Genomic DNA, 27,434 nt, shown 5'->3' on the forward strand with positions numbered 1-27,434 from the left:
ATTTTTACTTCGGCTACTAAAGTGCATAGCTTTCTTCGAGGTTAAGTCCCACTTATTTTCTTACTCCATGTTTTTTCCGATTTGTTCTAGATAAAGATCTATTTGCCCTCTGATTGGCCTCATAATAAAAAAGAAAGTTTTGGAATTTGAAATTATGAAGTCAGAAATCACCTGTGTCCAGCCATTGTCAATCATTGCAGAATCCATTGTCACTCACTGGAGTATTCATTATCCGGGCGAGTATCCGTTGTGGATTATTACTTTTGACGAATCGATGTTTACTGCTGAGATGGAAGAATGTACTTTATCGATAATTAATTGAGTTATTTAGGTTGAAGTTTGGGTATGAAGTAATAGCCTATTTATTAAAAGCGAATTTTGTCACGGAAGTAGGGTTGAAGACTTTTTTTACCATTGAAAAACTTCATGCCGTTGGTTTTACAGTACTTTAGACAGTTTTGAAGTTGAATGCTGATATTCTACGTAGAACCTTTCGTTTTGTGTTTGTATTCTATTATGTAATTAGTGCTGTCTCTGTAATTGTCTGGTGTTTTTACATGTAAGCAGTGCAATTCTCTTTAAAGAAGTAATAATGTTTCTGGTGTATAATTGAAGATTTAGCCAAATAAACTTGACAGTATCGAGGGAATTTTTATGTTATAAAATTGTTGAAGAGCTATACTGTGTAGGAAATGCGTGAGTTTTCGCAGATTACGGAACCAAGGGATTTTAATGAAATATATTAATTTTGAAGAAAAAAAAATTGAGAACGTTCAAGAAGTTCGAAAATTTCATGTTCAGTTCTTTTATCACGTAATTTTCAAAAGAAATTTCGAAAGGTAAAACTTCACTCTTGAAGAAAACAGAAAATTTAATAGGTAATGTTTAAGAAGAAGCTCGAAAATTTAATAGGTAATATTTAAGGAGAAGGTCTAAAATTTCATGGGTGACACATAAGGAGAAACTCGAAAATTCAGTAGGTAATATTTAAGGAAAACTCGCTAAAATTTATTACGTAATTTTCAAGGAAAAGCTCGAAAATTCATTTGGTAGTATTCAGTGAAAATTTTTATTTGATTGGTATTATCTAAGGAAAATCTCGAAAATTTAACCGTTAATATTTAAGGAAAATCTCGAAAATTTAACCGTTAATATTTAAAGAAAAGCTGGAAAATTCGTCGGGTAATATCTCGGAAAATCTCAAATAAATTGTTAATATTTAAGGATAATCTAGAGAATTTGATGGGTGATATTCCAGGAAAAGCTCGAAAGTTCATCGGGTAATATTCAGCGAAAATCTCGATTTAATGGGTAATATTTAAGGAAAATCTCGGAAATTTAATGGATAATATTCAAGGAAAAACTCGAAAATTCTTCGGGTAATTTTCAGTGAAAATCTCGATTTAATGGGTAATATTTAAGGAAAATCTCGAAAATTTAATAGGTAATATTTAAGGAAAAAATCTCGAAAATTTAATGGATAATATTTCCGTAAACGCTCGAAAATTTACTAAACAAAATTTAACTTTGAAGCTCGAAAATTGAATCAACAGTGTTTAAGGAGAACCTGGAAAATACAATATTTGGATTTTAAACATAATCCTTTAGCGCATCCAGCGGGAAATCCCACTGCCTTAAACGTGCAGGAAAACGTACCCTTACTGGCAAGCATACCCAGGGACGTCCAATAAAGCGCATCTGGAATTCTTCCCGAAATTTACTCGCGGATAGGTTCCCCTTGATGGGCACTCTGGTCTGAATGCGTCCTTTACGATAATACTCGGTTCCTTTTATTTTTATTTAAAGAAAGCAAAATATCATACAAAAGGATATTTGTTATGATGGCTTTGAGCTTTTTCCTTAAATATTGCCCATTAAGTCTTCGAGCTTTTCCTAAAGTATTGCGTAATAATATTTTCGACCTTATGACACATTGTTGCATGTAATGGATCGCTGAGGCTTGTTGCATGGATTTTATTGTTTTATTGCAAGGCTGGGTTGTTACCCTGTTAAATCCTCCTCTTTCATGTGGGTTTGAGACCGACTGATATATAAATTCTCAATGTAAAATGTAGCCGTGGTTATTTGAATAAAATTTTAATGCACATTTGATGTTACTTCTTTCGAATGAACACCATATTCCTTGGAAGCTTGAATTTCAAGTCAGTGGCCCCTGTGGGCTTGTTCCATGTGAATACGGTTCATGTTCTGAATAATAATAGTAATAATAATAATAATTCCCGACGTTCGTTTCAAATTTAGGGATCCTTACACCCCAAGCCCCTTTAATCTGGGCCAGTAACCTGCATGGCTGTAAACGCTAACGGTAGGGAAAAAAAATATAGCTGAGAAATATATAAGAATAAGACAGAAAAATAAAAAAGCACTCGGTGTGTGCTTCGCTTCTTAAATATATTCCAGGCGGATTCCAGGCGCATTGTTATATCCTCTGGAACTAAACGCTGGAGCAGCTTGCATCTTATGCAGTATGCTACCTCGAAGGATATGTGGCCCTTTTAGGGCATAGTAGCTATGCCCGGCATCCTCGGACTTCAAATTGCTTGAATGGCATAGCTGTGGATGTGGCGTTACACTCTGTGTGGTGGGCGATTTGTTTTTATTAGGCGGAATTTAATGCGGGGACTCTTTTGATGTCCGTATTTTGGTTCTTGTGTGCCTTTATAAACTTTTTTTTCACTTAACGCTTTTTTAATAAGAGGGTCAGAAGACGTTACCCTTTTGATTCTTTCGATAACCTCCCCCCTTCCCTGTTCTATCCAAGCTTGACGCGGCCTCCAGTAGTCTACTAACTACCTTGTGAATAATTTACTGCTCATGTCTACATAGACGTAATATGTTTGAACGGAACGTCTGTTTATTCTTTCCTGCAAGGGATTCAAACTTACGCTATCCTATTAGTGAGTCGAGCTTTTTAACCACTAGATTATGAGCCCACGTTAAATTCTCAAGGTTTTGTTTAACTCCGCAAATAAATATAGGGTTAGTTTATTAACACCAGTTGCTTTGAGAATTATCTGTATTTCTGTTTAATTTAATTTTTTTCGAAAAACAGAAAATGCTTTTTTTTATCATTTATTTATTTAATGCTGAATGCGCATTAAATGAAACAAATAGTGATACTAACACTATCGCTTAATAGTTTTCGAAAAATATTTCCACTCACTTCTTTAGAATCAACATCCGTTTCTATGACCACAGAGTTTTCTCAATTTTTTTCTATTTCTCACGAGACTCCACTTCATTTGTTCCGGATAAGTCTGCCATCGCTTTACAACTCACGTCCACTGACAGAGCATTTGTACCCTGCACCGTTTAATGTCGGTACCACTTCATCTCCTCTCAATATCGATTGCGAGGTCAGGACTTGACCCCCGTTCATGAATCTCTCTCTCTCTCTCTCTCTCTCTCTCTCTCTCTCTCTCTCTCTCTCTCTCTCTCTCATGCGTCCAGGATCATTTGGCATTATTGTTCCGTTGGCCATTCATCCAGGCGATGTGTTGACAGCGCTACTATTGGTGGTCCGGTGTCGGCCCGCCTACCTCTGAGGGCCTTCTTGGAATAAGATCGCTTGATTTGATTTGTAGAGGCTATCAGTTAAGATCGCTCTGGGAGATTGGATCGCACATCGGCTATCTATCGGTTACTGACTCTCTCTATCTCTTTCTCGCTTTCAAATCTGTGAGAGAAATATACTTCTTTTTTTTTTCTGTCTGTCCCTCTCTTAAATCTGTGATAGAAATATACTTGTTTCTCTCTCTATCTCAAATATGTGAGAGAAATATAATTCATTTTACCGATTCTCTCTCTCTCTCTCAAATCTGTGAGAGAAATATACTTCGTTCTCTCTCTCTCTCTCTCTCTCTCTCTCTGGCCTTGAGAGTGAGAGAAAGAGAGAGAGAGAGAGATCCCCTTTCCGTTATCTCATCATGTCTCTACTCGCGCGTGTGTGCAGAAATAGGTGCATCCCAGCATATGTACCCGCGAGTGCACGGACGGGCTTTGAGTGCGTGCGCGCGTATGTCATTCCTCTTTTGTCTTCCAGCAGACGTGACTTCGTATTTGAACGAGTTTTCGTCTTCGCCTGTCGCAAATTAAGATACAGCGAAGATCAGTTCCACTTCTCACGTTCCGCAGCAAGCTGTGACCCGGTTTTTTGTTTTTTTTTTTTTGTATTGATTGGTTCTTCCTGTTGAGTGGTTGTTCCATTTTCTGTTTGGGTATTGCCATTTGCCTTCCTTTGGAGTGGTTCGTTTCGCTTTTAAAATTCATTTTGAGTGCCTAGTTTTCCTTCGTTTTGAGTGGGTTGTTCCGTTTTCTTGTTGGAGTCCACAGATTTTCTATTTTTAAATCGGTTCCTTTGCTTATTAGGATGTCACCTTTTTTTTTCCCCTTTGGGGTAGGTTGCGCCATTTTCTTTGATAAGCCTCTTTATATTGATTACTTTGTATAATTATCTTTGGTAAGGCATCTTTTTAAGTCATATGTTTTGTTCCTATTTGAGATGTTGTATTGTTTCATTTTTCTTCAATTTAAATATGATGTTTCGTTTTCTTTTTGGCGACAGCTGTTTTACACCCTTACCTTTTTCTATTTGCGCGTGTCATCTCTCTCTTAGTCTGTTATTTCACTTTCTGATCTGAGGACCCAAGTTTTATTCCCTTTGAGTTGGCTTCTCCAGTTTCTAATAAGACTCCAGGTTTTCTTTCTTATGGGTTGGCTGCTCCGTTTTTTTATTAGAGGCTCCTATTTTTCTTCATTTTGAGTTGGCTGTTCCATTTTCTAATCAAAGGTCATAAGTTTTTCTTCCTTTCAATTTGGCAGTTCCATCATCCAATTGGAGGTCCCCAGTTATCTTCTCTTTGAGTTGACCTTTCAGTAAGTTGTTTCAGTTTTCGATTCTGAGCTCCCAAGTATTTTGAGGTCAAATTTTTCCAACTTTCCAGCGGTTTCTTCCATGTGGGAGGCGCATTTTTCTTTCTCGGATGATCCCTGTTTTTATTTGACGCCTTTGCTCAGTGTTGGTGGCTTGTAACGCACATTCAAAAATTAACGCAAACGAATTTAAGGAGCGTGATACTTCATTGGTTAAGTTTTATTTCAAAGGCTATGGAATGGTTGAGATATTATGACTGTTTAAACCTGAACTGGAAAATACGCTTGTTGTTAAGAACCTTTATATCAAGATTTTTTAGTAATTTGTATGTATGTATGTATGTATGTATGTATGTATGTATGTATGTATGTATGTATGTATGTATGTATGTATGTAACTGTATGTATGTGTATGTATGTATGTATGTATATATATGTATGTATGTATGTATATATATATATATATATATATATATATATATATATATATACAGTATATATATTATACTTAATTTGATATGTCTGAGGCCTGCCAGCCAGCCAGTGTTAGCAGAAGTTTAACGTTTCTGTTGATAGAAATTAAAGCCAGTGTACAAAGTTTTACTTACACGCTGGTTTTTGGTTTATATTTCCAATTTTCCATTTCTTTATCAAGATGGCCTTCCCTTTATCTGTTTATCATTCCGTGAAATGTCATGTTGTTAGCGTTGTTTCCTCTTGACTTTTATCTGATGAGCGTGGGGTAAAGGGCTGCCTTTGAAGAAAAAATGGGTCCCACGTTCACGCAAAGATTTGAAACGAGATAACGCAATTTTTTAGTAACTAGGCCGTTTAGTTACCCGTTTATAATCGCACCTGTAAATGCTGTATTCATGTGCATGGAAGAGAATTAATATTAATAACTGTATCCTCTACTAAGTTCATAATATCATTTGTAATTTGTACAGTAGTTATGGATAATACCAACCCGTTTATAATCGTACCTGTAAATGCTGTATTCATATACATCGAATAGAATTAATATTAATAACTGTATCCTCTACTAATTTCATGATATTATTTGTAATGTGTAGTTATAAATAATAACAAAGCTGCCAAGTAACCCAGATGGCGTTGTATCGCAATCCTAGGTATTGGAAGTATCAATAGATCCTTTGTATTTGAATTGCGAACGTCTATTGGGGGACCTTATATGGCTTTGCAGTTATTTCATAAAGCAATACCTGATCTTAATAGTTTTTTTTTAGAATTTTAAACGTCTTTTAATCTGTAAGTACAGATGAGAAACGCACGCTCTCAGTATTTTGTTATGAACTCCTTTCGTAATAAAAGCCGATGTATGGGACTGCAAAAGAATTTTTTTTTTTTGCGTGATCCAAGAAATTCCTTGTTAGAAAAAAAAAGAAAGAAAGAAAGCAGTAGTTATATAGTTCTAATTATCTTTTTCTTAAATATACTTCTAAAATCCAGATGCATTGTTTAAAATGGTGCAGACATCCATTCCTCGTTCTGTGAAGCGTTCCATTTTTTCTTGTTTGCTTAAGTATTTTATGTTCATGTTCAGTGACAGTTTAAACAATCTCGCAGGTTGTTAGATTTCTCAAGTCTTTGTCTGCAACTTGCATGCCTGTGTGAATACCCATATGTGTATGCATGTGTGTGAGTTTTGTGTGTTCGTGTGTGCATTTTTATTCATGCATTCCCTGATCCCGTCCATGCATATGTGCGTGCATACTTCGTTTATGTAATTGGATGCTTTTCTGTATGTATAAAGAAATAAGGAAATACATTAATATGCATATAATGTTTTAATCTACCTGTGAATTAATTTAGCTCCTGTATTTCTGTATATCAATAGCCAAATCAACTCAGTAATTCTTATAGCAGGATTTACTGTTGGTAATTGATGGATAAGCAGATTTAATGTGTGAATGGGTAGAGAAGCTGGTGAAACAAAAATGAAAATACACAGAAACACAAGGGATTATATTAAATTTGTTTTTGGTCACTTGCAAGCATTAAAAATTTTTTTAACATACTTTTATTAAAATGCACTAAAAGTAAAAAAATAAATACTACTGACCTACTGATTATGTAAGTTGTATTGTCTGGGGATTGAGTAACCAAGCAAATTCCTAGTCCATCGGATGAAGGGAACAGGACGAAAACTGAGTTACAAGATTTGAGGACAGACAGACAGACAGACGCAGAAGTCAAGTTAAATAAAAGCATGTAATAATAATAAAGCTGGTTTTGCACCTCAGTTTATTGGTCAGCCATGTAGAAATTCAAGACAGTAAGCTGCTTATATTCGTCAGTTTGTTAGCCATTTAGAAATAAAATTTGAAAGCTGAGTATATTCGTTAGCCTGTTTGTTAGCTTTTGAAAATGATAGATAACATACGGCTGATATTTGTTTGTGAACCATGGCAAAATGAAGATGGGTACATTTCTTAAATTGTTTGCTTTCCACTTCGTCGTCAAAAATTGCTATTTCGTGTTTGTGAAGCATTTTTGAGATTTTGTGTATACATTAGCCATTTCGAAAAGTAAACAATATTTGGTAGTTCATTTGCATGCCATTCATAATATGAAAAACAAAGCTGGTCGAACTGATTTGTTTTTTGTTTTAGTCATTTCGTAAATAACTATGGTATTCCGCTTTTTGTTGGCCTTTTAAGTAAGGTTGCATATAAAAAATTATAATTAATTTGTTTTGCTAGTTTGCAAATCTTTAATAAACAAGTAAAAATACGCGAAGTTTCTTTGTTTTTAATCATTTTGTACAGCGTATAATCATACCAATCAAGACCGAAAAATATCCATCTTTCGGTGATTCTCCAAATCATGCTGTATGAGCCGCGATCCGTCATGAAGCTAACCACGGCCGGTGGTGGCCTGGCCTATTTCGTTGCCAGACGCACGATTATGGCTAACATTAACCTTCGTAAAATAAAATACAAAACTACTGAGGATAGAGGCTGTAATTTGGTATGTTTGATGATTGGAGGGTGGATGATTAACGCCGTGATTTGCAGCCCTCTGGAGCTCAATGTTCTTAAGATCAGAAAAAGTGCATGGGACGGACAGACAAAGCCGGCAAAGGTTCTCTTTTCAGAAAAAAAGGCAGCTTCTCTTTCCGATAATAAAATCAGAAAGCTGTCTGTATTCGTTAGTTTGTTAGCCACATCTAATTAAAAGTTTATTACATTCGTTACTAAGTTTGGCAGCAATTTCGAAGTACAAAAACAGCCTGTTTGTGATGTTTGTTTTTGTAATTTAACTTTTCAGAAATATATACATAAGACTGTCGATGATATTCGTTAGTTTGCTTCTTAGTCATATGGAAATTAAAAAAAAAAATTACCGATGATATTGGTAGTTTTTGTGGGATAGATTTTTAGGGACAAAGAAAAAATATTTGTTAGCCTTTTTGGAAAAAATTATTTTATCATTTCTGTTTAGCCTAATTGTTAGCCATTTCTAATTGCAAAAAAAAAAAAAAAAAAATCGATATTCGTTAGTTTGTTTGTGAGTCATTTCGAAACTGGAGGAGAGTCAGACAAAGAACCCGTTGCGTAGATTTGTGCAACAAAGAAATGAAATTAACGAGGCCCCCTTTGACACCGCGCTCACGACTGCTAAGGATTTAGATATTTCAGTGGGAGGGAAAAATTACCGCTCGAGGAGAGTCGGGGAAAGAATCGAAAATGCCGATTTGGCAACACTGCGAATAAATTAGCGAAAGAGCACGGGCGAGAAAGCGAGGCGACGGATAATTAATTTCGCCTTGGAAAAATGTCACTTACATCGGACAAAATATTAATGGAGGTCGTGGAAGTATAGATATTTAATTTTACGAGGATGGGAAGTTTTGTGGGAATTTCAGTGTAAATTCATAATCTCGGTCCTTTCGATTTGAGATTTCCCTGGAACTCTTTGCCGCTTGTACCAGACCGCTGTTGTTCGTTGTGGGTTTCAGAGACCTCTCTTCTTTTATACACAAGGCAGTGCCTTAATTGTTAACATTTCTTCTGCCTATTTGAGTCATATTTAGCAACATATTTCATTAAATAGTAGGAGGAGTTAGGCCCCGGTCGTCGACAAGTTTCTTGGAAGGAGGTTGCTGGTGTCATGGCCTTTTTAATCCTGATTGCGACCACAACAGTCGTCTGCTACCAGGCAATCAGTTTCCTGTTAGGTCAGCAGAAGCACGATGGGTGTTCCATTCAGAGTATTTAACTGTAAATGAGTGTAATGATTACTTGCCTTTTCATGTCTGGGAGTTTTTGCGTTATCATTCAGTTAACGGTCTTCTGCCTCTGAAACTTAGGTCTCAAGAGAACTGTCATGTTCACCCCTTTCAAAACTGTCAGGGACAGGAGCAAGAGCATAACGAATATTTGCATGTTGTCAGCATTCAAGTAATCGTAACTGAAGCGTTAAGTAGGACTCTCCAGAAAAGGCCCATTTTCTTGCAAGATTCTTGGAAGAATATTTAATCTTCATGGTAGGGATGACACACCTGGTTTTGAGATGCATGTTTGTTGCACTAGCCATGCCATGGCTTTCATTTGATGACGTTGTCCAACACTTAATTGGTCATTACATGTATGGGTGCAATATCAATGAACGCCAGACGGCATTGCCACCTGAGCGAAGAGCTAGCGGCTTCATCCTATAATCAGTGCTTTGAAACTGACAAGACCGCGAGAACGTGAAGCAAGCGGCATTGTATCACAATAAGGCCTGGGAAGCCAACAGAGTCACTGCTTTAATACAATTCAAAAGTATTTTTCTTGATTTTCCCTCCCACCGTCACTACATCTCATAATGAGATGTGAACTCCCATCATTCATTTGTTCCTTTACTCTTGTAATGCCTAAGTATGCAGTAATCTCCCCTCTTGTCCCTCCTTCCAGGCCATGCCTCGTTTTGGAGGTGTGGTGTCACATGACCTTCCCATGTTTTTGGAAACCAACGAGCATGCGCTGTTGCCTCCCGATTAGGTACTGCGGTATGTTGAACGTGAGAGGGACCTATTTGCCTCTGCTGTTTGTGGTATTGAACACTCGGGTGAATTCGTTAGAAAATGAAGCAGTTTTGTTCTGCGTTATTTTCTTGTTTGTTTTCTTGGAAAATCTGTCTACCCTGAAGGTCTATTGTTTTGTTAGTTTTATTACACATGTATTTGCATGTTCTGTTATGGAGATTTTTAAAGAGCTCGTTCTTCTTAATTATGGACTTTACGTTAATCAGCTTCGCGCTGCGTAGTTGAATTAATGATTATTGGTCCTTGTGATTCTCAATTTAATTTTAAAGTTTAATCACACTTGTTTCCAATTATGATCTGAGTAGTGTTTCTACCCCCATTTAAGTAATATTTGCGAACAAATTTTGGTATTATTTAGCCCAGCCCTCCTTTCTGTCTTTCTCTCTTTCTGATTCTTCATACATAAGCTCGAATGCCGACGGCAGTAACACGTTCGCTGTAACACTGGTCGTTAAGCATGAGTCTCATCAGTGCTGTGCTTGGATTGGTTGCACAGAGAAATGTAAGACAGTGTCGGGACTAGCAATTTTATCCCAGAAATCCTGGCTGAAACAGAAGGGTTAGTCATGTAATTTTAAACTGAAGTTTTGAAGGCAAGAAATTTTATACAAAATATATCTATATATGTTATATATATACAGAGTATAGCTCAACCTACTCATATACATATATATATATATATATATATATATACATATATATATATATATATATATATATATATATATATAGTTTGATATCAAGGCTACATAGACCGCTTCTGCAGTTGTCCAAATGAGTACATTCGTGCTCATGTATGAAGAATCAGAAAGAGAGAGAAAGAGAGAAAGGGGAGGGGGCTGGTAAATAATACAAACTAAAATTTGTTCACAAATATTACTTAAATGGAGGTAGAAACACTACTCAGATCATGGTGAAAGCAAAGTGTGATTATGATTTAAAACACAAAGTCACAGGATTAATAATCATTAATTCAACTACGCAACTGATAAAGTTCTTAATTAAGAAGAACGACTCTTTAAATCTCCGTAACGAAAGACAGGCTTATGTATAAAACTAACAAAACAATGGAGAACATGAAACACCTTTACTCCAACAAAGAAAATAACATATAACAAAGTGCGTCATTTTTTCAACAATCCCCAGTGTTCAATACCACGAATCCGTCAAGTGCACGGCCCTTCAGAGTACGAAGTTCATCGCAGGACAACGCCCGTTAGGGAGGAAGGCTTTTACAAAGGACAGTGCCTATCAAATTTTTAAAAATCCTCATTACTTTACCAATGGAAGGGTTAGGCCTTCAAAGTTTCATGTCAATGGGCTTAACTGATCACAAATTTTATTCCACTGAGTAAAAATGCTTCATTTTTACAGATTATTGATAGAGCGGCACTACAGTTTCGATAGCAAAGTTGATAGCAGTGACAGATCGAAAAACCCGTATTTATATTAATTTTGTTTGATATCAAGGCTACATGAACCGTTTCTGTAGTTATCCAATTGAGTAACAAAATAAAAATACACAAGAGAATTGAAATCAATTAGCATTGAATGTTTAACCGTCGGGCTTTATGCATTATAACTTCAAGACAACTAGTTACACAACACAATGCGAAAATTAATCTTGTATCAAAAGAAAAAATGCGTCAGCACTTAGAACTGTTTTAAAAAAATAAATTAATACTAAACGTGCAAACAGCTCAACTTAAATTAAAATACAAATTAAGAAAGATTAATTTTCACCCAGGCTTGAGGACCATTACAACAATGAACTTCTTATGCCTTGTATACCTCAACACTTCAGCTGGAAAGGCAGTTTTGTTCTCCGGATGAAACTAGCCTCGTGAAAGCAAAGGATCTGGCATAATCTTGAGAGGATGGAAGCAGTTTTGAAACGTCTTGGCTGGCAAACAGATTCACTCAGAAACGAAAAGTCAAGGACAATAATAACACGACGAAACCAGGCACCCGACGCCATTCGGCCAATTCTAAGACTCACTATAGGAGTTAGGATTTTGCTCCCTAGCTGAATCTGCTTGTCCTAGCATACCTCCCGGGATCTTAAACAGAGAGAGAGAGAGAGAGAGGAGAGAGAGAAGAGGGAAAACGATTAAGCCATCTTAGATGAAAAATAAGTAATCATATTTACTAAGTGGAGAGAGAAGGCAGGATGATGGGGTTCATCTCTTTGCCAATGATTATTCTTCAGTGCTTGTAAGATATTACCATGAGAGAGAGAGAGAGAGAGAGAGAGAGTCTGAAACAGATTACTCAGAAGCGATCGAAAGCACCACACAATGAATGAACAGTGATGATAAATATGTCGTATCAGATACAGACCCGATACAATTAAGTCTCTTCAATTAAAACCATCTGCATAAAAATGAAGAAACATCTTTTCACTGAACCCATACATAATTTCATAATTAAAATGGGCCCTGAATGCTAACAGGTTGACTAACTGATTTATTTTTACAAGTAACGTTAAAAAGGCAATAAGATGCCTTTTGAACGCTTAATTTGCCTGGAGGCAGAATGCAGTTACTACACACACTTACGAACATACCTTACCATGTACGTTGCACCTAAAAAGAATTAGACTGCACTTAAGGTTTAATGGTTGCATTCCCAAAAGGAGAAAGTCTTTTCTCATGAATCATGGAGACAGAAGGATGGAGTGTCACTTCTTTACAAACAAACTATGTCTTATTAGTCAAATTTATGTTAATTTAGAGATAATATGGATTATACATTTTCCCCTTCTTTATTTCAGTGCCAGTGTGCAAGAATTTACATAATTTTTAAAATACGTTTATCCTTACAATCTCACTTCAAGATTTTCTAAATTATTTTTGTAATATTTGTATGTCCACTTTACTGGACTAACTTACCTATGCCAAAATTGTAGAACTAAGTTTCATATATTATTCTGGAATGGACAAACGCTCTCATGGAAGGAATGGAGACGTAAAGAGAAAAATTTCTTCCAGTACAGTAAAACCAGCCCCAAAATATATTTGTATATATGGTATAGTGAGCCGTTTTTACTGTACTGAAGAAATTTTCTCTTTACATCTCCATTTTCAACATCATTCAAACATATGAAGCAATTCTAATTACAACGTGTGAGTCCAATAAAGTGGACATACAAATATTACAAAAATAATTTAGAAAATCTTGAAGTGAGATTGTAAGGATAAACGTATTTTAAAAAATTTACGTAAATTCTCGTACACAGGCAACTGAAATAAATTAAGAGGAAAATGCATAATCCATATCATCTCTAAATTAACATAAATTTGACTAATATAAGACATAGTTTGCTTGTAAACAAGTGGACACTCGCCATCCTTCGTCTCCATGATTCATGAGTAAAGGACTTTCTCCTTTTGGGAATGCAACCATTAAACCTTAAGTGCAGTCTAATTCTTTTTAGGTGCAACGTACCATGTGGGCTATGTTCGTAGTCTGTCAGCCAATTATTCTGCTTTCGAGCAAATTATAAACACATTCAAAAGGCATCTTATTACCTTCTTAACGTTACTTGGCAAATAATCTGTTAGTCAATCTATTAACTTTTCAGGCCGGCTAATATGAGTAGTGTATGAGTTCAATATATGTTTCTTATCGCTGTTCATTCATTGAAAGTGGCCGCTTTCGATCGCTTCTGAGTAATCTGTTTCAGACTCTCTCTCTCTCTCATGGTACTGTCTTTTGCTTCTCTGAAGAATAATCAGTGGCTAAAGAGATGAACCCCATCACACTGCCTTCTCACCAGTTAGTAAATATGATTATTTATTTCTCATCTAAGATGGCTTTTCAAGAAGTGGTCCCCCTTCTCTCTCTCTCTCTCTCTCTCTCTCTCTCTCTCTCTCTCTCTCTCTCTCTCTCTCTCTCTCTCTCGTTTAAGATCCCGGGAGGTATGCTTGGACAAGCCAGATTCAGCTAGAAACAAAATCATAACTCTTATAGTGAGTCTTAGAATTGGCCGAATGGCGTCGGGTGCCTGGTTTCGTCGTGTTATTATTGTCCTTGACTTTTCGTTTCTGGGTGAACTGGTTTTGTTAGCCAAGATCGCTTCCAAACCGCTTCCATCCCCTTCAAGATTAGCGCCAGATCCCTTGCTTTCACGAGGCTAGTTTCATCCGAGAACAAAACTGCCTTCCAGCCGAAGTGCTGAGGTATACAAGGCATAAGAAGTTCTATTGTTGTGGCCTTGGTCCTCAGCGTTCGGTACGAAAATTAATCTTTCTTAATTTGTATTTCACTCTTAAGTTGAGCTGTTTTGCACGTTTAGTGTATTAATTTATTTTTTTAAAACAGTTCTGCGCTTGACGCATTTTTTCTTTTGATACAAGATTAATTTCGCATGTGTGTTGTGTAACTAGTTGTCTTGAAGTTATAATGCATAAAGCCCGATTTGTTAACATTCAATGCTGTAATTGGATTTCCTCAATTTCTTGTGTATTTTTAACACAACCCTCATCTGGATAACTGCAGAAACAGTTCATATGTATGATATCGACAAATTAATATAAATACTGGTTTTCGTCATCACTTTTATCAACTTTGCTATCAACTGTAAGTCGCTCATCAATAATAATCTAACAAATGAATAATTTTACTCAGTGAATCGGTGTGATCAGTTAAGCCCATTGACCAGTGGAAAATTATCCTTCATTGTAAAGTAATGGTGCGAAATTTTCTGCCCTTTGTAAGGCCTTGCTCCCTAACAGGCGTTGTTCTGTGATGAACTTCGTACTCTGAAGGGCCGTGCTCTTTGACGGACCTCGTAACTGACAAGCTTTGCCCTTTGACTGCTTTGGATAATAATTCAGATATTAAAAGGACACTGAGATACCAAATTCTACTAAATATTGCCAGCGCTGTAGCTTTTAGTTTTCTGTAAAAGAAAACTATTGTGACGGCTTTGTCTACCCGTCACTTTATTCTGTCCGCATTTTATCTGTCTACCCTTAGATCTTAAAGACTACTGAGGCTAGAGGGTGCAAATTAGTATGTTGATCATCCACCCTTAAATCATCAAACATATCAAATTGCAGCCCTCTAGCCTCAGTACTTTTAAAAATTTTATTTAAGGTTAAATTTAGCCATAATCGTGCGTCTGGCAACGCTGCAGGACAGGCCACCACCGGGACGTGGTGAAAACTTCATGGGGCGCGGCTCATACAGCATGATACGCTGTATAGAAAACTCGTTTCTTCGGCGTATTTTTCCTTGTTTATATTTTTCCCCAATAGTTATGAATTCAAAATTTAATAAAAAATTTATTGAGATTCGATGGCTCGTCTTTTAAAGGCCTGTTACCTCATAAATTCTAGGCTCTAAGGCTTAAACCTCTGAAGAAATTTCGCTTAAGTAATACTGGCCTCCTAATTCTGTGGCTGTTTTCAGCAGGCAAAATTAAATTAAGTGAAGTGGCGTTAGGGTCTCTCTTAATCAGTTTATTTCATATTCATTTGGTTTGTGGAGAACTGGCAGATCAGAAAGACGTACATCAGATTCAGGAGCAATCTTTCATTATTACTTGGACAGTATGTTAAGCAGTGCCATAGTCGCTTACTATAAAAGAGTAGTTAATCTAAGTGTATTTAAAGTTCATTTGGAGTTTCAAATGGTCATACGTTTATATAAAGGTACTTTAGTTTTCGATTACTTGAGATATAAAGGGTGAATCGTACCCAAATCTCAGGTAGTAAGTTGAGTAATTTGACAAATACGTATGTCCATAATTCAGTAATAAAATATATTGTCTGGATTTAAATTTGCGTAAACTACTTATTTGTCACATGAAAAGTCTCTTGTGAGAAAGTTTTCCCTCGAAAGTGTTGCTGAAATTAGTTTTACGCTCCTCATGCTTGAAAGATTCTCCTTGTAAATTAACTAGCCGACAGGCTCTTGAGATTTACGACGGTTAGAGTTCGTTAGTTAGAGTTCGCTCTCTCTCTCTCTCTCTCTCTCTCTCTCTCGCGTACTTGAGATGCTGGAGATGGTAGAGAAGCAGTGGTAGTTACTGTTGGCTCTCTCTCTCTCTCTCTCTCTCTCTCTCTCTCTCTCTCTCTCTCTCTCTCTCTCTCTCTCTCACTTACGCTGTTGGAGATAGTAGAGGAGCAGGAAGTAGTTACTGTTGGCTCTCTCTCTCTCTCTCTCTTTCTCTCTCTCTCTCTCTCTCTCTCTCTCTTAAAGGCTGGCGATGGTAGAAGAGCAGTAATGGTTCAGATTGGTCTCTCTCTCTCTCTCTCTCTCTCTCTCTCTCTCTCTCTCTCTCTCTCTCTCTCTCTCTCTCTCTCTCTCACACTTAAAAGGCTGGAGATGGGTAGAAGAGCAGTAGTGGTTACAGTTGCTCTCTCTCTCTCTCTCTCTCTCTCTCTCTCTCTCTCTCTCTCTCTCCCTTCCCCTTCCCCTGTTTTAACGGCTACTTAGGACGAGAGAAGTCGAAGGTTTTGCATGGTGGAGGGAGAGGGGGGTGAAGGGAGAGAGCAAGTAGTCGAGTGCCCAAGTCGAATGCGCACGGTTGATTGGCTGCATTGTGATGCACTTAGGGAGAAATTTGATTATATTGGCTCTCTCATTCAGCCTAAGCCTCGATACCTTATCAGGCTTGAATTTTATCGCCGCCGACCGGGGAGGATTCTTTTAAGAAAATTGCCGGACCGCAAGATTTCCCTGGCTTCATTCTTTTCTGGTACCGGGGTATTTTTGCCCATTCTTTGCTCCAGTCGTTTGTGTCACTCGTGGTTGAAAGGGCTCGCAATATATTGATTTTTGATTGGCAGAGAGAGGGAGAGAGAGAGAGAGAGAGAGAGAGAATGTGGTAAACAGCATTAACGCTTGTGTTGTTAACGTATAAATACACTGCAGATACGTGCTGTAGTTCTGTGTATATGCAGTAACATGGTCGCTATACAGCGAACTTAAGCAAAGTTAATTCTGGTCAGTATTCTGATGGGTAACCACTAGGAAAAGATAGACGCCGCCGGTACGTAATCCTTTAGGATATCCTTGGGGAAGGGCGCGGGTCTAGAAAAATCACCCCATTATTACTAGCTGAATAGCCTGCCTAAACAGTAACAGTTTTTAAGGAAAAAGGCATATATATGTATGTGTGTGTGTTTCTCTGTTTTCATTTGTCTCTTTAATACAGCATTTCCATTTGTAGTAGAGACGAATTCTCAAACAGCGCTGATAACGAGAATTTCGTTAGTTTAAATCTGGCTGTGTAAACCCGTAGGGTTTTATCCCAATGCAAAGTCATTTTACTCACTTGCTAATTTTAAAGTAGCCTATATGATGGTTTTTTTTATGAAAAATTTATGCTCTTTGCATATCAGTTGAATTGGCGGAGATATGTATTCTGAATAGCGAAGCGCCAAAGATTGGCTATCTACATAATTACTTCGTAAAGTGATCATGCCTATTAAAAGCTAAAAGCTAAACACCAAAACTTTGAACCAGGATGCATGTTGACATCACAAGCTTTGTATGAAGATTCATGTGAGATTAACTTTAAGGTAATCCTCAATGTAGTATGCAGCCTGACTCATAATAGTCCATAATGCATTCATGTTAGGTAATTTATTATACGAGACAGGCAAGCAATTTGTTATAGTAATGCTTTTGATGACCAAATGTATTTTTTTTTTTTTTTTTGTAGTTTTTCGCGTTAGTTCATGACCTTGAACCTTTAAGAATTTATTCGGAAATTATCGAACGTTCTGTGAAGAGTGTTGCAACAATGTAGTTTTATTTGGTTATATATGAGAATGTAAGAAATATGAGATTTAGATTTAAAATAAACAAATCAATTATCGACATGCTAGTGTGATGTATAAGTCGTAAAGAGTCTTAGTGCTGTGTAATATTCAGAACTTTTAAAGCTTAAGTATTTTGTAAATCCATTGCTTTAACCAAATATATTGTTTGTAATTAGTTCTTAAATTTTCTTTTTCTTATAATAATAATAATAATAATAATAATAATAATAATAATAATAATAATAATAAATTAATTATTATGTATTATTATTGTTATTATTATTAATGTATCATTATTATTATTATTATTATTATTATTATTATAAAATTATTATAAGAAAAGAAAATTTAAACTAATTACAAACAATCTAATATTAGTTAAATAAATTTACAAAAGAATAATAATAATAATAATAATAATAATAATAATAATAATAATAATAATAGTTATTATTATTATTATTATTATTATTATTATTATTATTATTATTATTATACTTTTGGTCTGGGTTTGTAGTTTACGTTGCAGATATGCAAAATTTACTTGGAAACGATAAAATACCAGAATATATTGACTAATTTTTCATTAGTATCAAAGAAATTGCAAGGTGACCAACACGAAAGACTGTAACTTGGAAGAAGCACGCAAGAAGTTATATGCATGCACGTAAGTAAATCTGGAAGATGCCTACTTCAAACCTTATGGCTTATAAAATGAAACTTTATTAAAGCCTGTGACTGGAGAATGTCTTTATGGCTGCACAAGTCATAAAGACATTCTTTGTTTGGATGTCTTCATAAGAAATCTCAAAGGCCCCAAATTAAAAAAAAAATGTTGTTATATAGTAGTACACGGAGATAATTAGAAACATTGCTTTCAAACATTTATTGATTTCTAAATTATTTAGAGATTACTTGGAGTGAGAGACATCAACCTTGAATATTGTGATTCGAAAGATGTTTTCAGTAAAACTAGAGATCTCGAAAGTGTCCCCACGCAGGGTTGTGATTATAACAGCTGCCTACGTGGAAATTTGTCCATGGCATGACTTCATGAAAGGTTGTGAGTTTTTAATGATTCTTCATGGAAAATTATCCATTTGGAAAGCGTGCTTAAAGCAGAGGTGGATGTAACTTTGGAAAATGTTCTGTTGAATGAGAGACTGTTAACTACATATATGTCCAGAGAATGAAGACGTCTGCTGAGGTTTATGATGGAAATATATCATCTTAAAGGGCATAAATGTATTAGAAGCATGTAAAACGAGAGGATTATGACGTCGGAAAGTTTCTCTAGAATACAGTTCCCGTAGGGGGGTAGTACCGTCAGTGCACCTGCAGGCATTACTTAAGATTCTGTGCAGCGTGCCTTCGGCCCCTAGCTGTAGCCCCTTTCGTCCCTTTTTACTGTACCTCCATTCGTATTCTCTTTCGTCCTTCTTACTTTCCACCCTCTCCTAACAATTGATTCATAGTGCAACTACGAGGTTTTCCTCCTGTTACGCCGTTCCAACCTTTTACTGTTAATTTCCGTTTCAGCGCTGAATGACCTCATAGATCCCAGCGCTTGGCCTTTGGCCTAAATTTTATATTCAGTTCAGTTCAGTTCTAGAATACAGATACTTTGGAGATTACATTTTATAAGCGGAAATAAAATCGACAACGATTAATTGCATTGTCAATTCAGGCATTGTAGGAAATAAACCCATGGGAATCAATATGACATTCGATGTTAAAAGATCAGTTAAGGGAAGTCAGTCAAATCTAAGCAATTTGTACCGTATGATTTAATTGCAAATGGATGAGAATGGAATGGTACTTAGGACGGGAAAATGACATGTACCTATACAAAATGTTTTGTATTTAAATACAGAAAATTGACAGACGATGAGAAACATGCTGGAATTTCTTTGAAACAATATATTTTTGCTCTGTTGTTCAGATCTGCAGCAGGAAGCAAAGCATAAAACAACGTGGCTGCAGTTCGACGCACTGCTGTTCTCCAAACAAAAATAGCAATTACGAAACAATGTTCAGAGAGAACATAATTTCCTGTTGATTTGAGTGCAGCTTGTAGATGATATATCGACAGTTATCAATTATGGTTTTGTCTTGGTGATAATAAATGATTATGAATCTGGCCCTCGATTGCGCGTGATGACTTTTATAGACACCAGTTTGCCCGGTTAATTATCGCCATCACCCGCTGCATAGTTTATTAAACATAAGAGAACTAACAAACGCCGTTGCGTCTCCGGAGGAGGAGTAATTGTAGGGTTGCACTTAAATGAAGAAAGGCAATTAAAACGGATTATCACTGGTGTGGGTGGGAGGGGGCGGGTTGCAGTTGGGGCGAGGGGTAGGGGATCTCCGGGGAGGTCCGGATGAATTTTATGATAAAGCTGAAGGGAAGAATAATTTCTTTTGATTCGCAGAGAAGAGAATGGAAGGGTAAGAAAGAGAGGCCGAGAAGATACAGAGAGGAGAAGAGAAGGAAGACGGTGAGATTTTTAATAGGCTATTTATATTTTCATGTGAGGAAGGGGGCGATAAAAGGTGAAAATAATAACAAAAGATGTCCAGGGTAAAGAATAATTAATGCAAATGAAGAGGGCCTCATTTGCGGACGAATAAGAAAAGAACCGGGGCCAGCAGAAGGGGGTCAATGGAGAGGGAGCAAGTAGTCAAAGAGAAGAAGAATAAAAAAATAAATAAATCTCTCGACACTGAAAGGAGACCTCGCATAAAAGCAAGCATAAAACTCCGGCATAAAATCTTCATCAAGGCAAATTCAATCAGCTGTGATTGTCGTAAAGGACTGGCGGATTGAGGTTTGTTAATACGGATTATGAGAATGTCGTGAGTATTCAGAGGAGAGAGAGAGAGAGAGAGAAAGAATATATAAAACTGCTTTTGAACACGTTTCTCTACCCGGTTTAATCATAATCATTTTAATTATTTCTTAATGGCGCCAGGTTATGCGGTAGAGCTAAGTTTCCCTTTCCGAGCATTGTATCTCTTGATGTGCGTTGTATCAGAATTTTAATTTTTCTGATGAAGCATTGGTGCTTAAACTGGTAACGCGTATATACACTAACCTCCTGGTTTGTACTGGAGGAAGAGACGGGTTTCTGGTGCTAATTTCTTTATATGATTTCAGATTTTTTATAGCAGTTATATATTTTCTGCGTCCGTGACCATAGTTGACTCCACTTTACAGAGATGGTCAATCATTAATATAATGCATGGTTATACTTTTCAGTTTATGCTGTAATGTATGTATGTATGTATGTATGTATGTACATACATACATACATGTACCTGTACATGTATGTATATCTGTTTATCTATTATATATAATATATATAAATATATACATACATATACGTGTATATGTATGTATATTTCTTTATCTGTTATATATATGTATATATATATATATACATTTATTTAATTACCTGTTTTCAGCGTGTTCCCTAAATGAATACTCTGCGGGAGATGGTATTAGTTGTATATCTACTGGTAAATGATGAGTAGCTGCCTTATCTTAAGGAAAGATCCCATTCCGTAAGCGCCACCGAGCTTAAACATTTACTACGCCATTATCCAACATCGGGCTCTTTATGTTTTTGCTTTCTTATGTTTTGTTTGTTTCAAAATGCTTCTCTTGGTCAGGGAGTTCTATTTTATATTGTTGCCTTAATATTCTAGAAAGGTATTTTGCTGTTATTTCCTTTGTAGTTTCCTTTGGTTGAAACCTCCCATCGTGGTCAGAATCTTTTTTTTTTTTTTTGCGTCACCATTCATGTTCTGCATTTAAGCGGGAGCTGTATAAGAGCGATATGTTGCCCATTCAATCTACCTTTGGAAAAGGAAATAATTTTTACTCAACCGGGAAAGGGTAATATCCTAAAATTCTTCAGTAATTAGTCAACCCAAGGTAAAATGAATATAGGGTGTAAGTTACTTTTTTAAATCCGGTTTTTTTCATAGTAGTCCAAAATAATCAAAAGCCGAACATTGCAATAAGTAGTAAACAATACTAACAGCTATGTAAAAAAAATATATATAACGAAAATGTTAACCAGATAAAAATGAAAGTTAATCAAAAAACATTTTATTTCTTATGATAGCATTTTCTTTCATTTACGCATGGAATCATTTTATAAAGACCCGTTGCATTCGATGTAGTAAAAGTTGACCTTTCGCGTGTATTTGTAATTGTTAAAATATACGATCCTCGTAGCAATTTTCCGCAGAAGCTTCGATATTTACAAACCATCTTCATTTTTCCTCATCTCGGAGCTGGGAGCGAAAGAGACTACGCAGCAGTGATTCAGTGGTTGGTTGCACAGGCTGGGATTGTTTTGGGATTATTCCGGATTATCTGGGATTTAACGGTTGCAGGAGGAAGAGGGATTAAAGCTTACGAAGAACTGAGATGGCATGGGAGAGAACATAAGAAACGGACGGATTGAACAGAATAGGAATTAGCGTAGAGGGAGGAAGAAAGGCGAGTAAGAATTAGGGCCACATTTGGTCGAAGGAGGAAGTGTGGAGAAGTACTGATGAGGATAATGGAAAGAAAACAAGTAAAAAATGCGCCGAAGTTTCTTCGGCGCAATCGAGTTTTCCGTACAGCCGCGGCCCATGAAACTCAGCCGCAGTCCGGTGGTGGCCTGTGTTGTTGGCGCCTATGGCGGTGCCAGCTGCACGATTATGGCTAACTTGAACCTTAAATAAAATAAAAGCTACTGAGGCTAGAGGGCTGCAATTTGGTATATTTGATGTTTGGAGGGTGGATGATCATCGTTCCAACTTGCAGCCCTCTAGCCTGAGTAGTTTTTAAGATCTGAGGGCGGACAGAAAAAGTGCGGACGGACAGACAAAGCCGTCACAATAGTTTTCTTTAACAGAAAATTTAAAGAGACTGAAAAGGAAGAATATTAAGCATTTCATAAATTGAGGGAAAAAGGATATCAGTGAGGGTGAACTAGAAGAAAATGAAATGGAATGTTGAAAAATCCAGATACTGCAGAGGAAGTAGGAATCAAGAGAAAATCGGTAAAAATAATTAGTCTGAGAAAATACAGAATAGGAAAGTAACAGCAGAATTAAGACTTGCTGGATGGAAATTGAGGAGAGAAGAGATTGAACAACGAATTTGGCAGGCGGTAAATCTTTTGTCAGTTTGAATAAATGTGTGTGTGTGTGTGTGTGTGTGTGTGTGTTACCAAAATATCTCGCGGTCAAACGAGCGGCTTTTGATGGAACTTGAGGAAAACTTTTACAGGGGAGCGAACCTCTCCTGAAAATTAACCATTGGTTGATAACGAAGAATATTTAACGAATTGTTGCCATGGATACCATCTCTCTCGTTATAGAATTTAAATATTATCGGGGGATTAAATGTTTCTGAAAAACACTTGTAAATAAACGGTACCCACTAAATACTCATGTTATGATCCTGTATTGTCGACCATGTCCGGAAAAACACTTTCATAATTTTTTTGCCTAATTGATTTGTCAGAGTAACCAGTACAACGACCATTCTGACGGGATAACATTTCAAAATGAATCGGCAGTTGGTGAGGCAGTTGATTAATTGCATGACCGGAAGATTTATGCTCAGTACAAAAACATATATTTAATCTTTTATGGCAAGAGGTGTTGCTTGTCTCTAGTGAGTGCTCTTGTTAGGAGGTAAGACAGGAAATAAAAATAAAAAGAGGAAAGCTCAACAGAGAAAGGTAGTATTGGAAGACAAAATGTGGCATTGAAAAGAGAGAGAGAGAGAGAGAGAGAGAGAGAGAGATGCTCTTTAGGTTGAATAAATATCGTATAATGTTTATGATGTTGAAAACGGCTTATTTTCAGTGCAGTTATTGCTGGGAAAGATGTATTATGATAAAGCTTCATTTTATGAAGAACAGAAATTGAGTGCCTGTGTTATCGAGAGTGAACAGCGTAGGTAGGTTGTCACAGCTTAAGCTTTATTAAAAAAAAAAAATCGGGTTGCATTATCCTGTTTCATTTTGTTCCGAAAGACCGGAGAAACCGGACTTGGAAGATCACCGGAGATCCTGTTACCGGAGGCGGGACATCGGCTCCGAGATGCATATTTTATATGCATGCCCCCCTTTATCTATCTCGCCCTCCCCTGCCTCCAAACTCCTCCTCCCCTCCCCCTTCCCCCCTTCTTACGGGAGCATGTCTTACAGCTTTTGAAAAGCGGTTACAGGCGTCTGGGAGAAAATGCTTACCTTGCAAGCCTTTCTGGAGTGACTGTCGGAGAATGTATTATGAGCGTGTTTTACAGCGACGCCGAGCCACTTCTGAGATGTTGTAGCTCGCTCTCTCTCTCTCTCTCTCTCTCTCATGAAGTTACCTGCTCACGATTTTAAGTACGAAGGATACTTATTTTATATTGTCTGGAACTGTGTTGCTTCCATTGTCAGAAAATAGTTGTTCTCTTGTTTTACCATTTTTTTAAGAGAAAAGACAAATATGATTTTTATTTATTTGATTATGCTTTCCCTCTGCATTTAGCTGTCATTCGCGTAGCGCTAAATGTACATATTCATATAAGCTATTTTTCTTTCTTTAGAAGTATTACGTTCTCTCTCTCTCTCTGGCCTCCTAGAAGTTTTAGTGCGTGTGGGCACTTGACCTCTCCTGTGAAAGGTGTGTAGGCTCGCCAGTGCTTGCAACCAGGTGATTTCAGGCACCTCTATACACCGTTTGGTCTCCTTAGAGCACGGCCCCATTCCATTTCCATAACGACCCAAATTGGTTGTCTTAATTCTTTGCTTTGTAATCACAGACCATTGAGTCATCTCCGTAGCCATAAACCTTTAACCCTCCGCCATTGCCCACCGCCTTTTTTGAGTGGCACCTTTTTTCTATGTTTATTTCAACAGGGATTTAGTTTCAAACAATATAACTAGAAATCAGGACCATAAAGAGAGCCGAGACGAGAGAGTGAGTGAGTGTGAGAACCTCCTTTGATTTATTGGGGTGAAATGATAATACTAAAACTCACCGCAAATGGCTTAAAGACCAGCTGTTATTCGCTGTTGCTTAAGCAAAGTGTTCGAGGGGTTGCGTAATTGGGATGTAGCGAGCGAGCACTTAGCCCCAGACCTTGCTTCTCCTTTAGCGGTGCTTTTATGGTATTTAGGCTATTGTTGGTTGCAATGGGATAATTTTGATGAGGAGAAAGGCCACTTGCAATGCACGAAAAGACATCGCGCAGCTTCGAAATCTGCGAGAGAAGAGTCGTAAAGAGTCGGTTTTTTTGTCGTTGCTCGCCACTTCATTTACGGCCTTCGTTGTTCACCCTTCAACCCATTTCAAGTGAATTATTACATTTTAAAAACCCCTTGGAGTTGGCAGTAGTCTGTTGGGGTGCGGTAAAGGAAAGATTGACCTGTCATTTCTGAATTCGCCTTTTTGGTAATTAATAGACATTTTAAGGGCGAAAACATTCAGTTTTACCTAATTTGAGTTAGTCTCTGCTATGCTTTAGCTTTTAATGCACATGAACATTCATGCATATGTGTGTTCACATAATTACGTAAGGATGAATATGAATAGAGAAAATTCACGAGCTTCGTGGTGTTTCTTGGTTTTTAGGGAAGTTTGATGACAAACTTGCCCTAAGTTAAGTATACCTTAGTTTAACCAAACCTCTGAGCTGATTAACAGCTCTCCTAGGGCTGGCCTGAAGGATCAAGACATATTTTACGTAGCTAAGACCCAGTTGGTTACCTAGCAACGGGACCTACAGCTTGTTGTGGAATCCGAACCACATTATAGCGAGAAATGAATTTCTATCACCAGAAATAAATTCCTCTAATTCTTCATTGGCCGGCCGGAGACTCGAAGGCGGGCCCAGCAGAGTGCTAGCCGAGAACGATATCGACCCGTTCAATGAGGAACTACAAACTTACCCGAGTAGGTTGCCGTCTTGTTAGGATAACCTTGCAAGACATGCTATTTATCTCTTTCAGATTATGATATAGAAGGCATTTCATCCAAAAATCACCTTGGGAAATACCCATATCCCTTCACATCCATTTTATTTACTGTAACAGTTCCTCATTGGACGGGTTGGTATCGTTCTCGACTAGCACTCTGCTGGGCCCGCGTTCGATTCTAAGACCGGCCAGTGAAGAATTAGAGAAATTTATTTCTGGTGATAGGTAACCAATTGGTTCTTAGCCACGTAAAATAAATCTAATCCTTCGGGCCAGCCCTAGGAGAGCTGTCAATCAGCTCAGTGGTCTGGTTAAACTAAGGTAAACTTATTTACCGTAACAGAGTATCCAAAGAAAGATGTGCTGTTCACTGTGTGGGCTGTCTTGTTCATGTCTAGTCAGCCCACATCGAAAGACTTGATGAAAGACAAGTGGGGAAACAGTTTATGGCAAAAAAAGAAAAGTGTATCATTGGGCATTTGTGTCCCTGAAGAGGATACTGCTTACAGTGTGCCGTCTTTAACTTTGTTCCATGTGGTCTCATGCTGTTCAACTGTCCAACTTTTTAATTTCCATTTTGCTTGAATTTTCACCTCCCGCTTAAGAACGAATTCTTTAGACAAGCCCAGTGGTAGTCCACAGATGTGACTCAGTGGTTAAATTACTTTATAATGAGAGCCATTTATGCATCTCTTTTCATAACGACCGACGAGAGCTTACAGACTCCAGCTTGAGGATTCTTCTTTCTCTCGCATTGTGAATGTCAGTGACCCACGTTGTTGTGACGTCAGTTGGACAGGGTGATAAAATGAATCAGCTTTTGATTGTCACTTATTTTCTGCTGATTTTGTCTTCAGCTGATCATTGTCTTATTTAACACTCTTGAATCTATTACTTAATGTGATTCTTTTTTTAAAGGGCAATTTTTTTTAATGGTATGGTAAAAGTAAATTTCCATCTGTGTCCACGTCAGTTACTCTCATCCTTCATCCTGCAACTTAGGCTTTGAAAACCTCATGACGAAAGTTTTTAAGAAATAACATTATATATTCTGTTGTATCCCCTAGTGTTTTACGTGACCCTTCTTAGGTGCATGAATAGACATAATGTATGCACATATACATACACATGTATATATACATTTATAAGTATGCATGAATATATATATATATATATATATATATATATATGTATGTATGTATGTATACTGTATATATTTGTGTGTGTGTATGGGGGTTCATCCACGATTCATTAGTTTAATTTGAATATGGTAGCGATCGTAATCTTGTCTCTTCTCAGGAGCCACCCCTGATAGAGATTAAGGCCGAATGAGGAATTTCATATATACATATATATATATATACAGTATATATACAGTGTATATATATATATATATATATATACAGTATATATACTTATATATATATGTATATTATATATATATATATATGTATATATATATATATATATATATATATATATATATATATATATATATATATATATATGTATCTGATTCCGTTCAGGAAGTCACATATGTCATTAACTTGGGTTCGATGACTATTTGGAAGTTGTTTTTGTAGCATTGCAATGCACGGAATGAATGGGGTCAGTTAAGAGCCATACTTTTTATTGATTAGATTCTTGGAAAACAAATATAACAAAAAACACAGAGACTGATGCTTGTTGAAACGGAAGTCTCAGACTTTGCAGAATAACAATACGGAACCTAAA

Source organism: Macrobrachium rosenbergii, chromosome 56 (genome assembly GCF_040412425.1).
Source record: "Macrobrachium rosenbergii isolate ZJJX-2024 chromosome 56, ASM4041242v1, whole genome shotgun sequence".
Taxonomy (NCBI): domain Eukaryota; kingdom Metazoa; phylum Arthropoda; class Malacostraca; order Decapoda; family Palaemonidae; genus Macrobrachium; species Macrobrachium rosenbergii.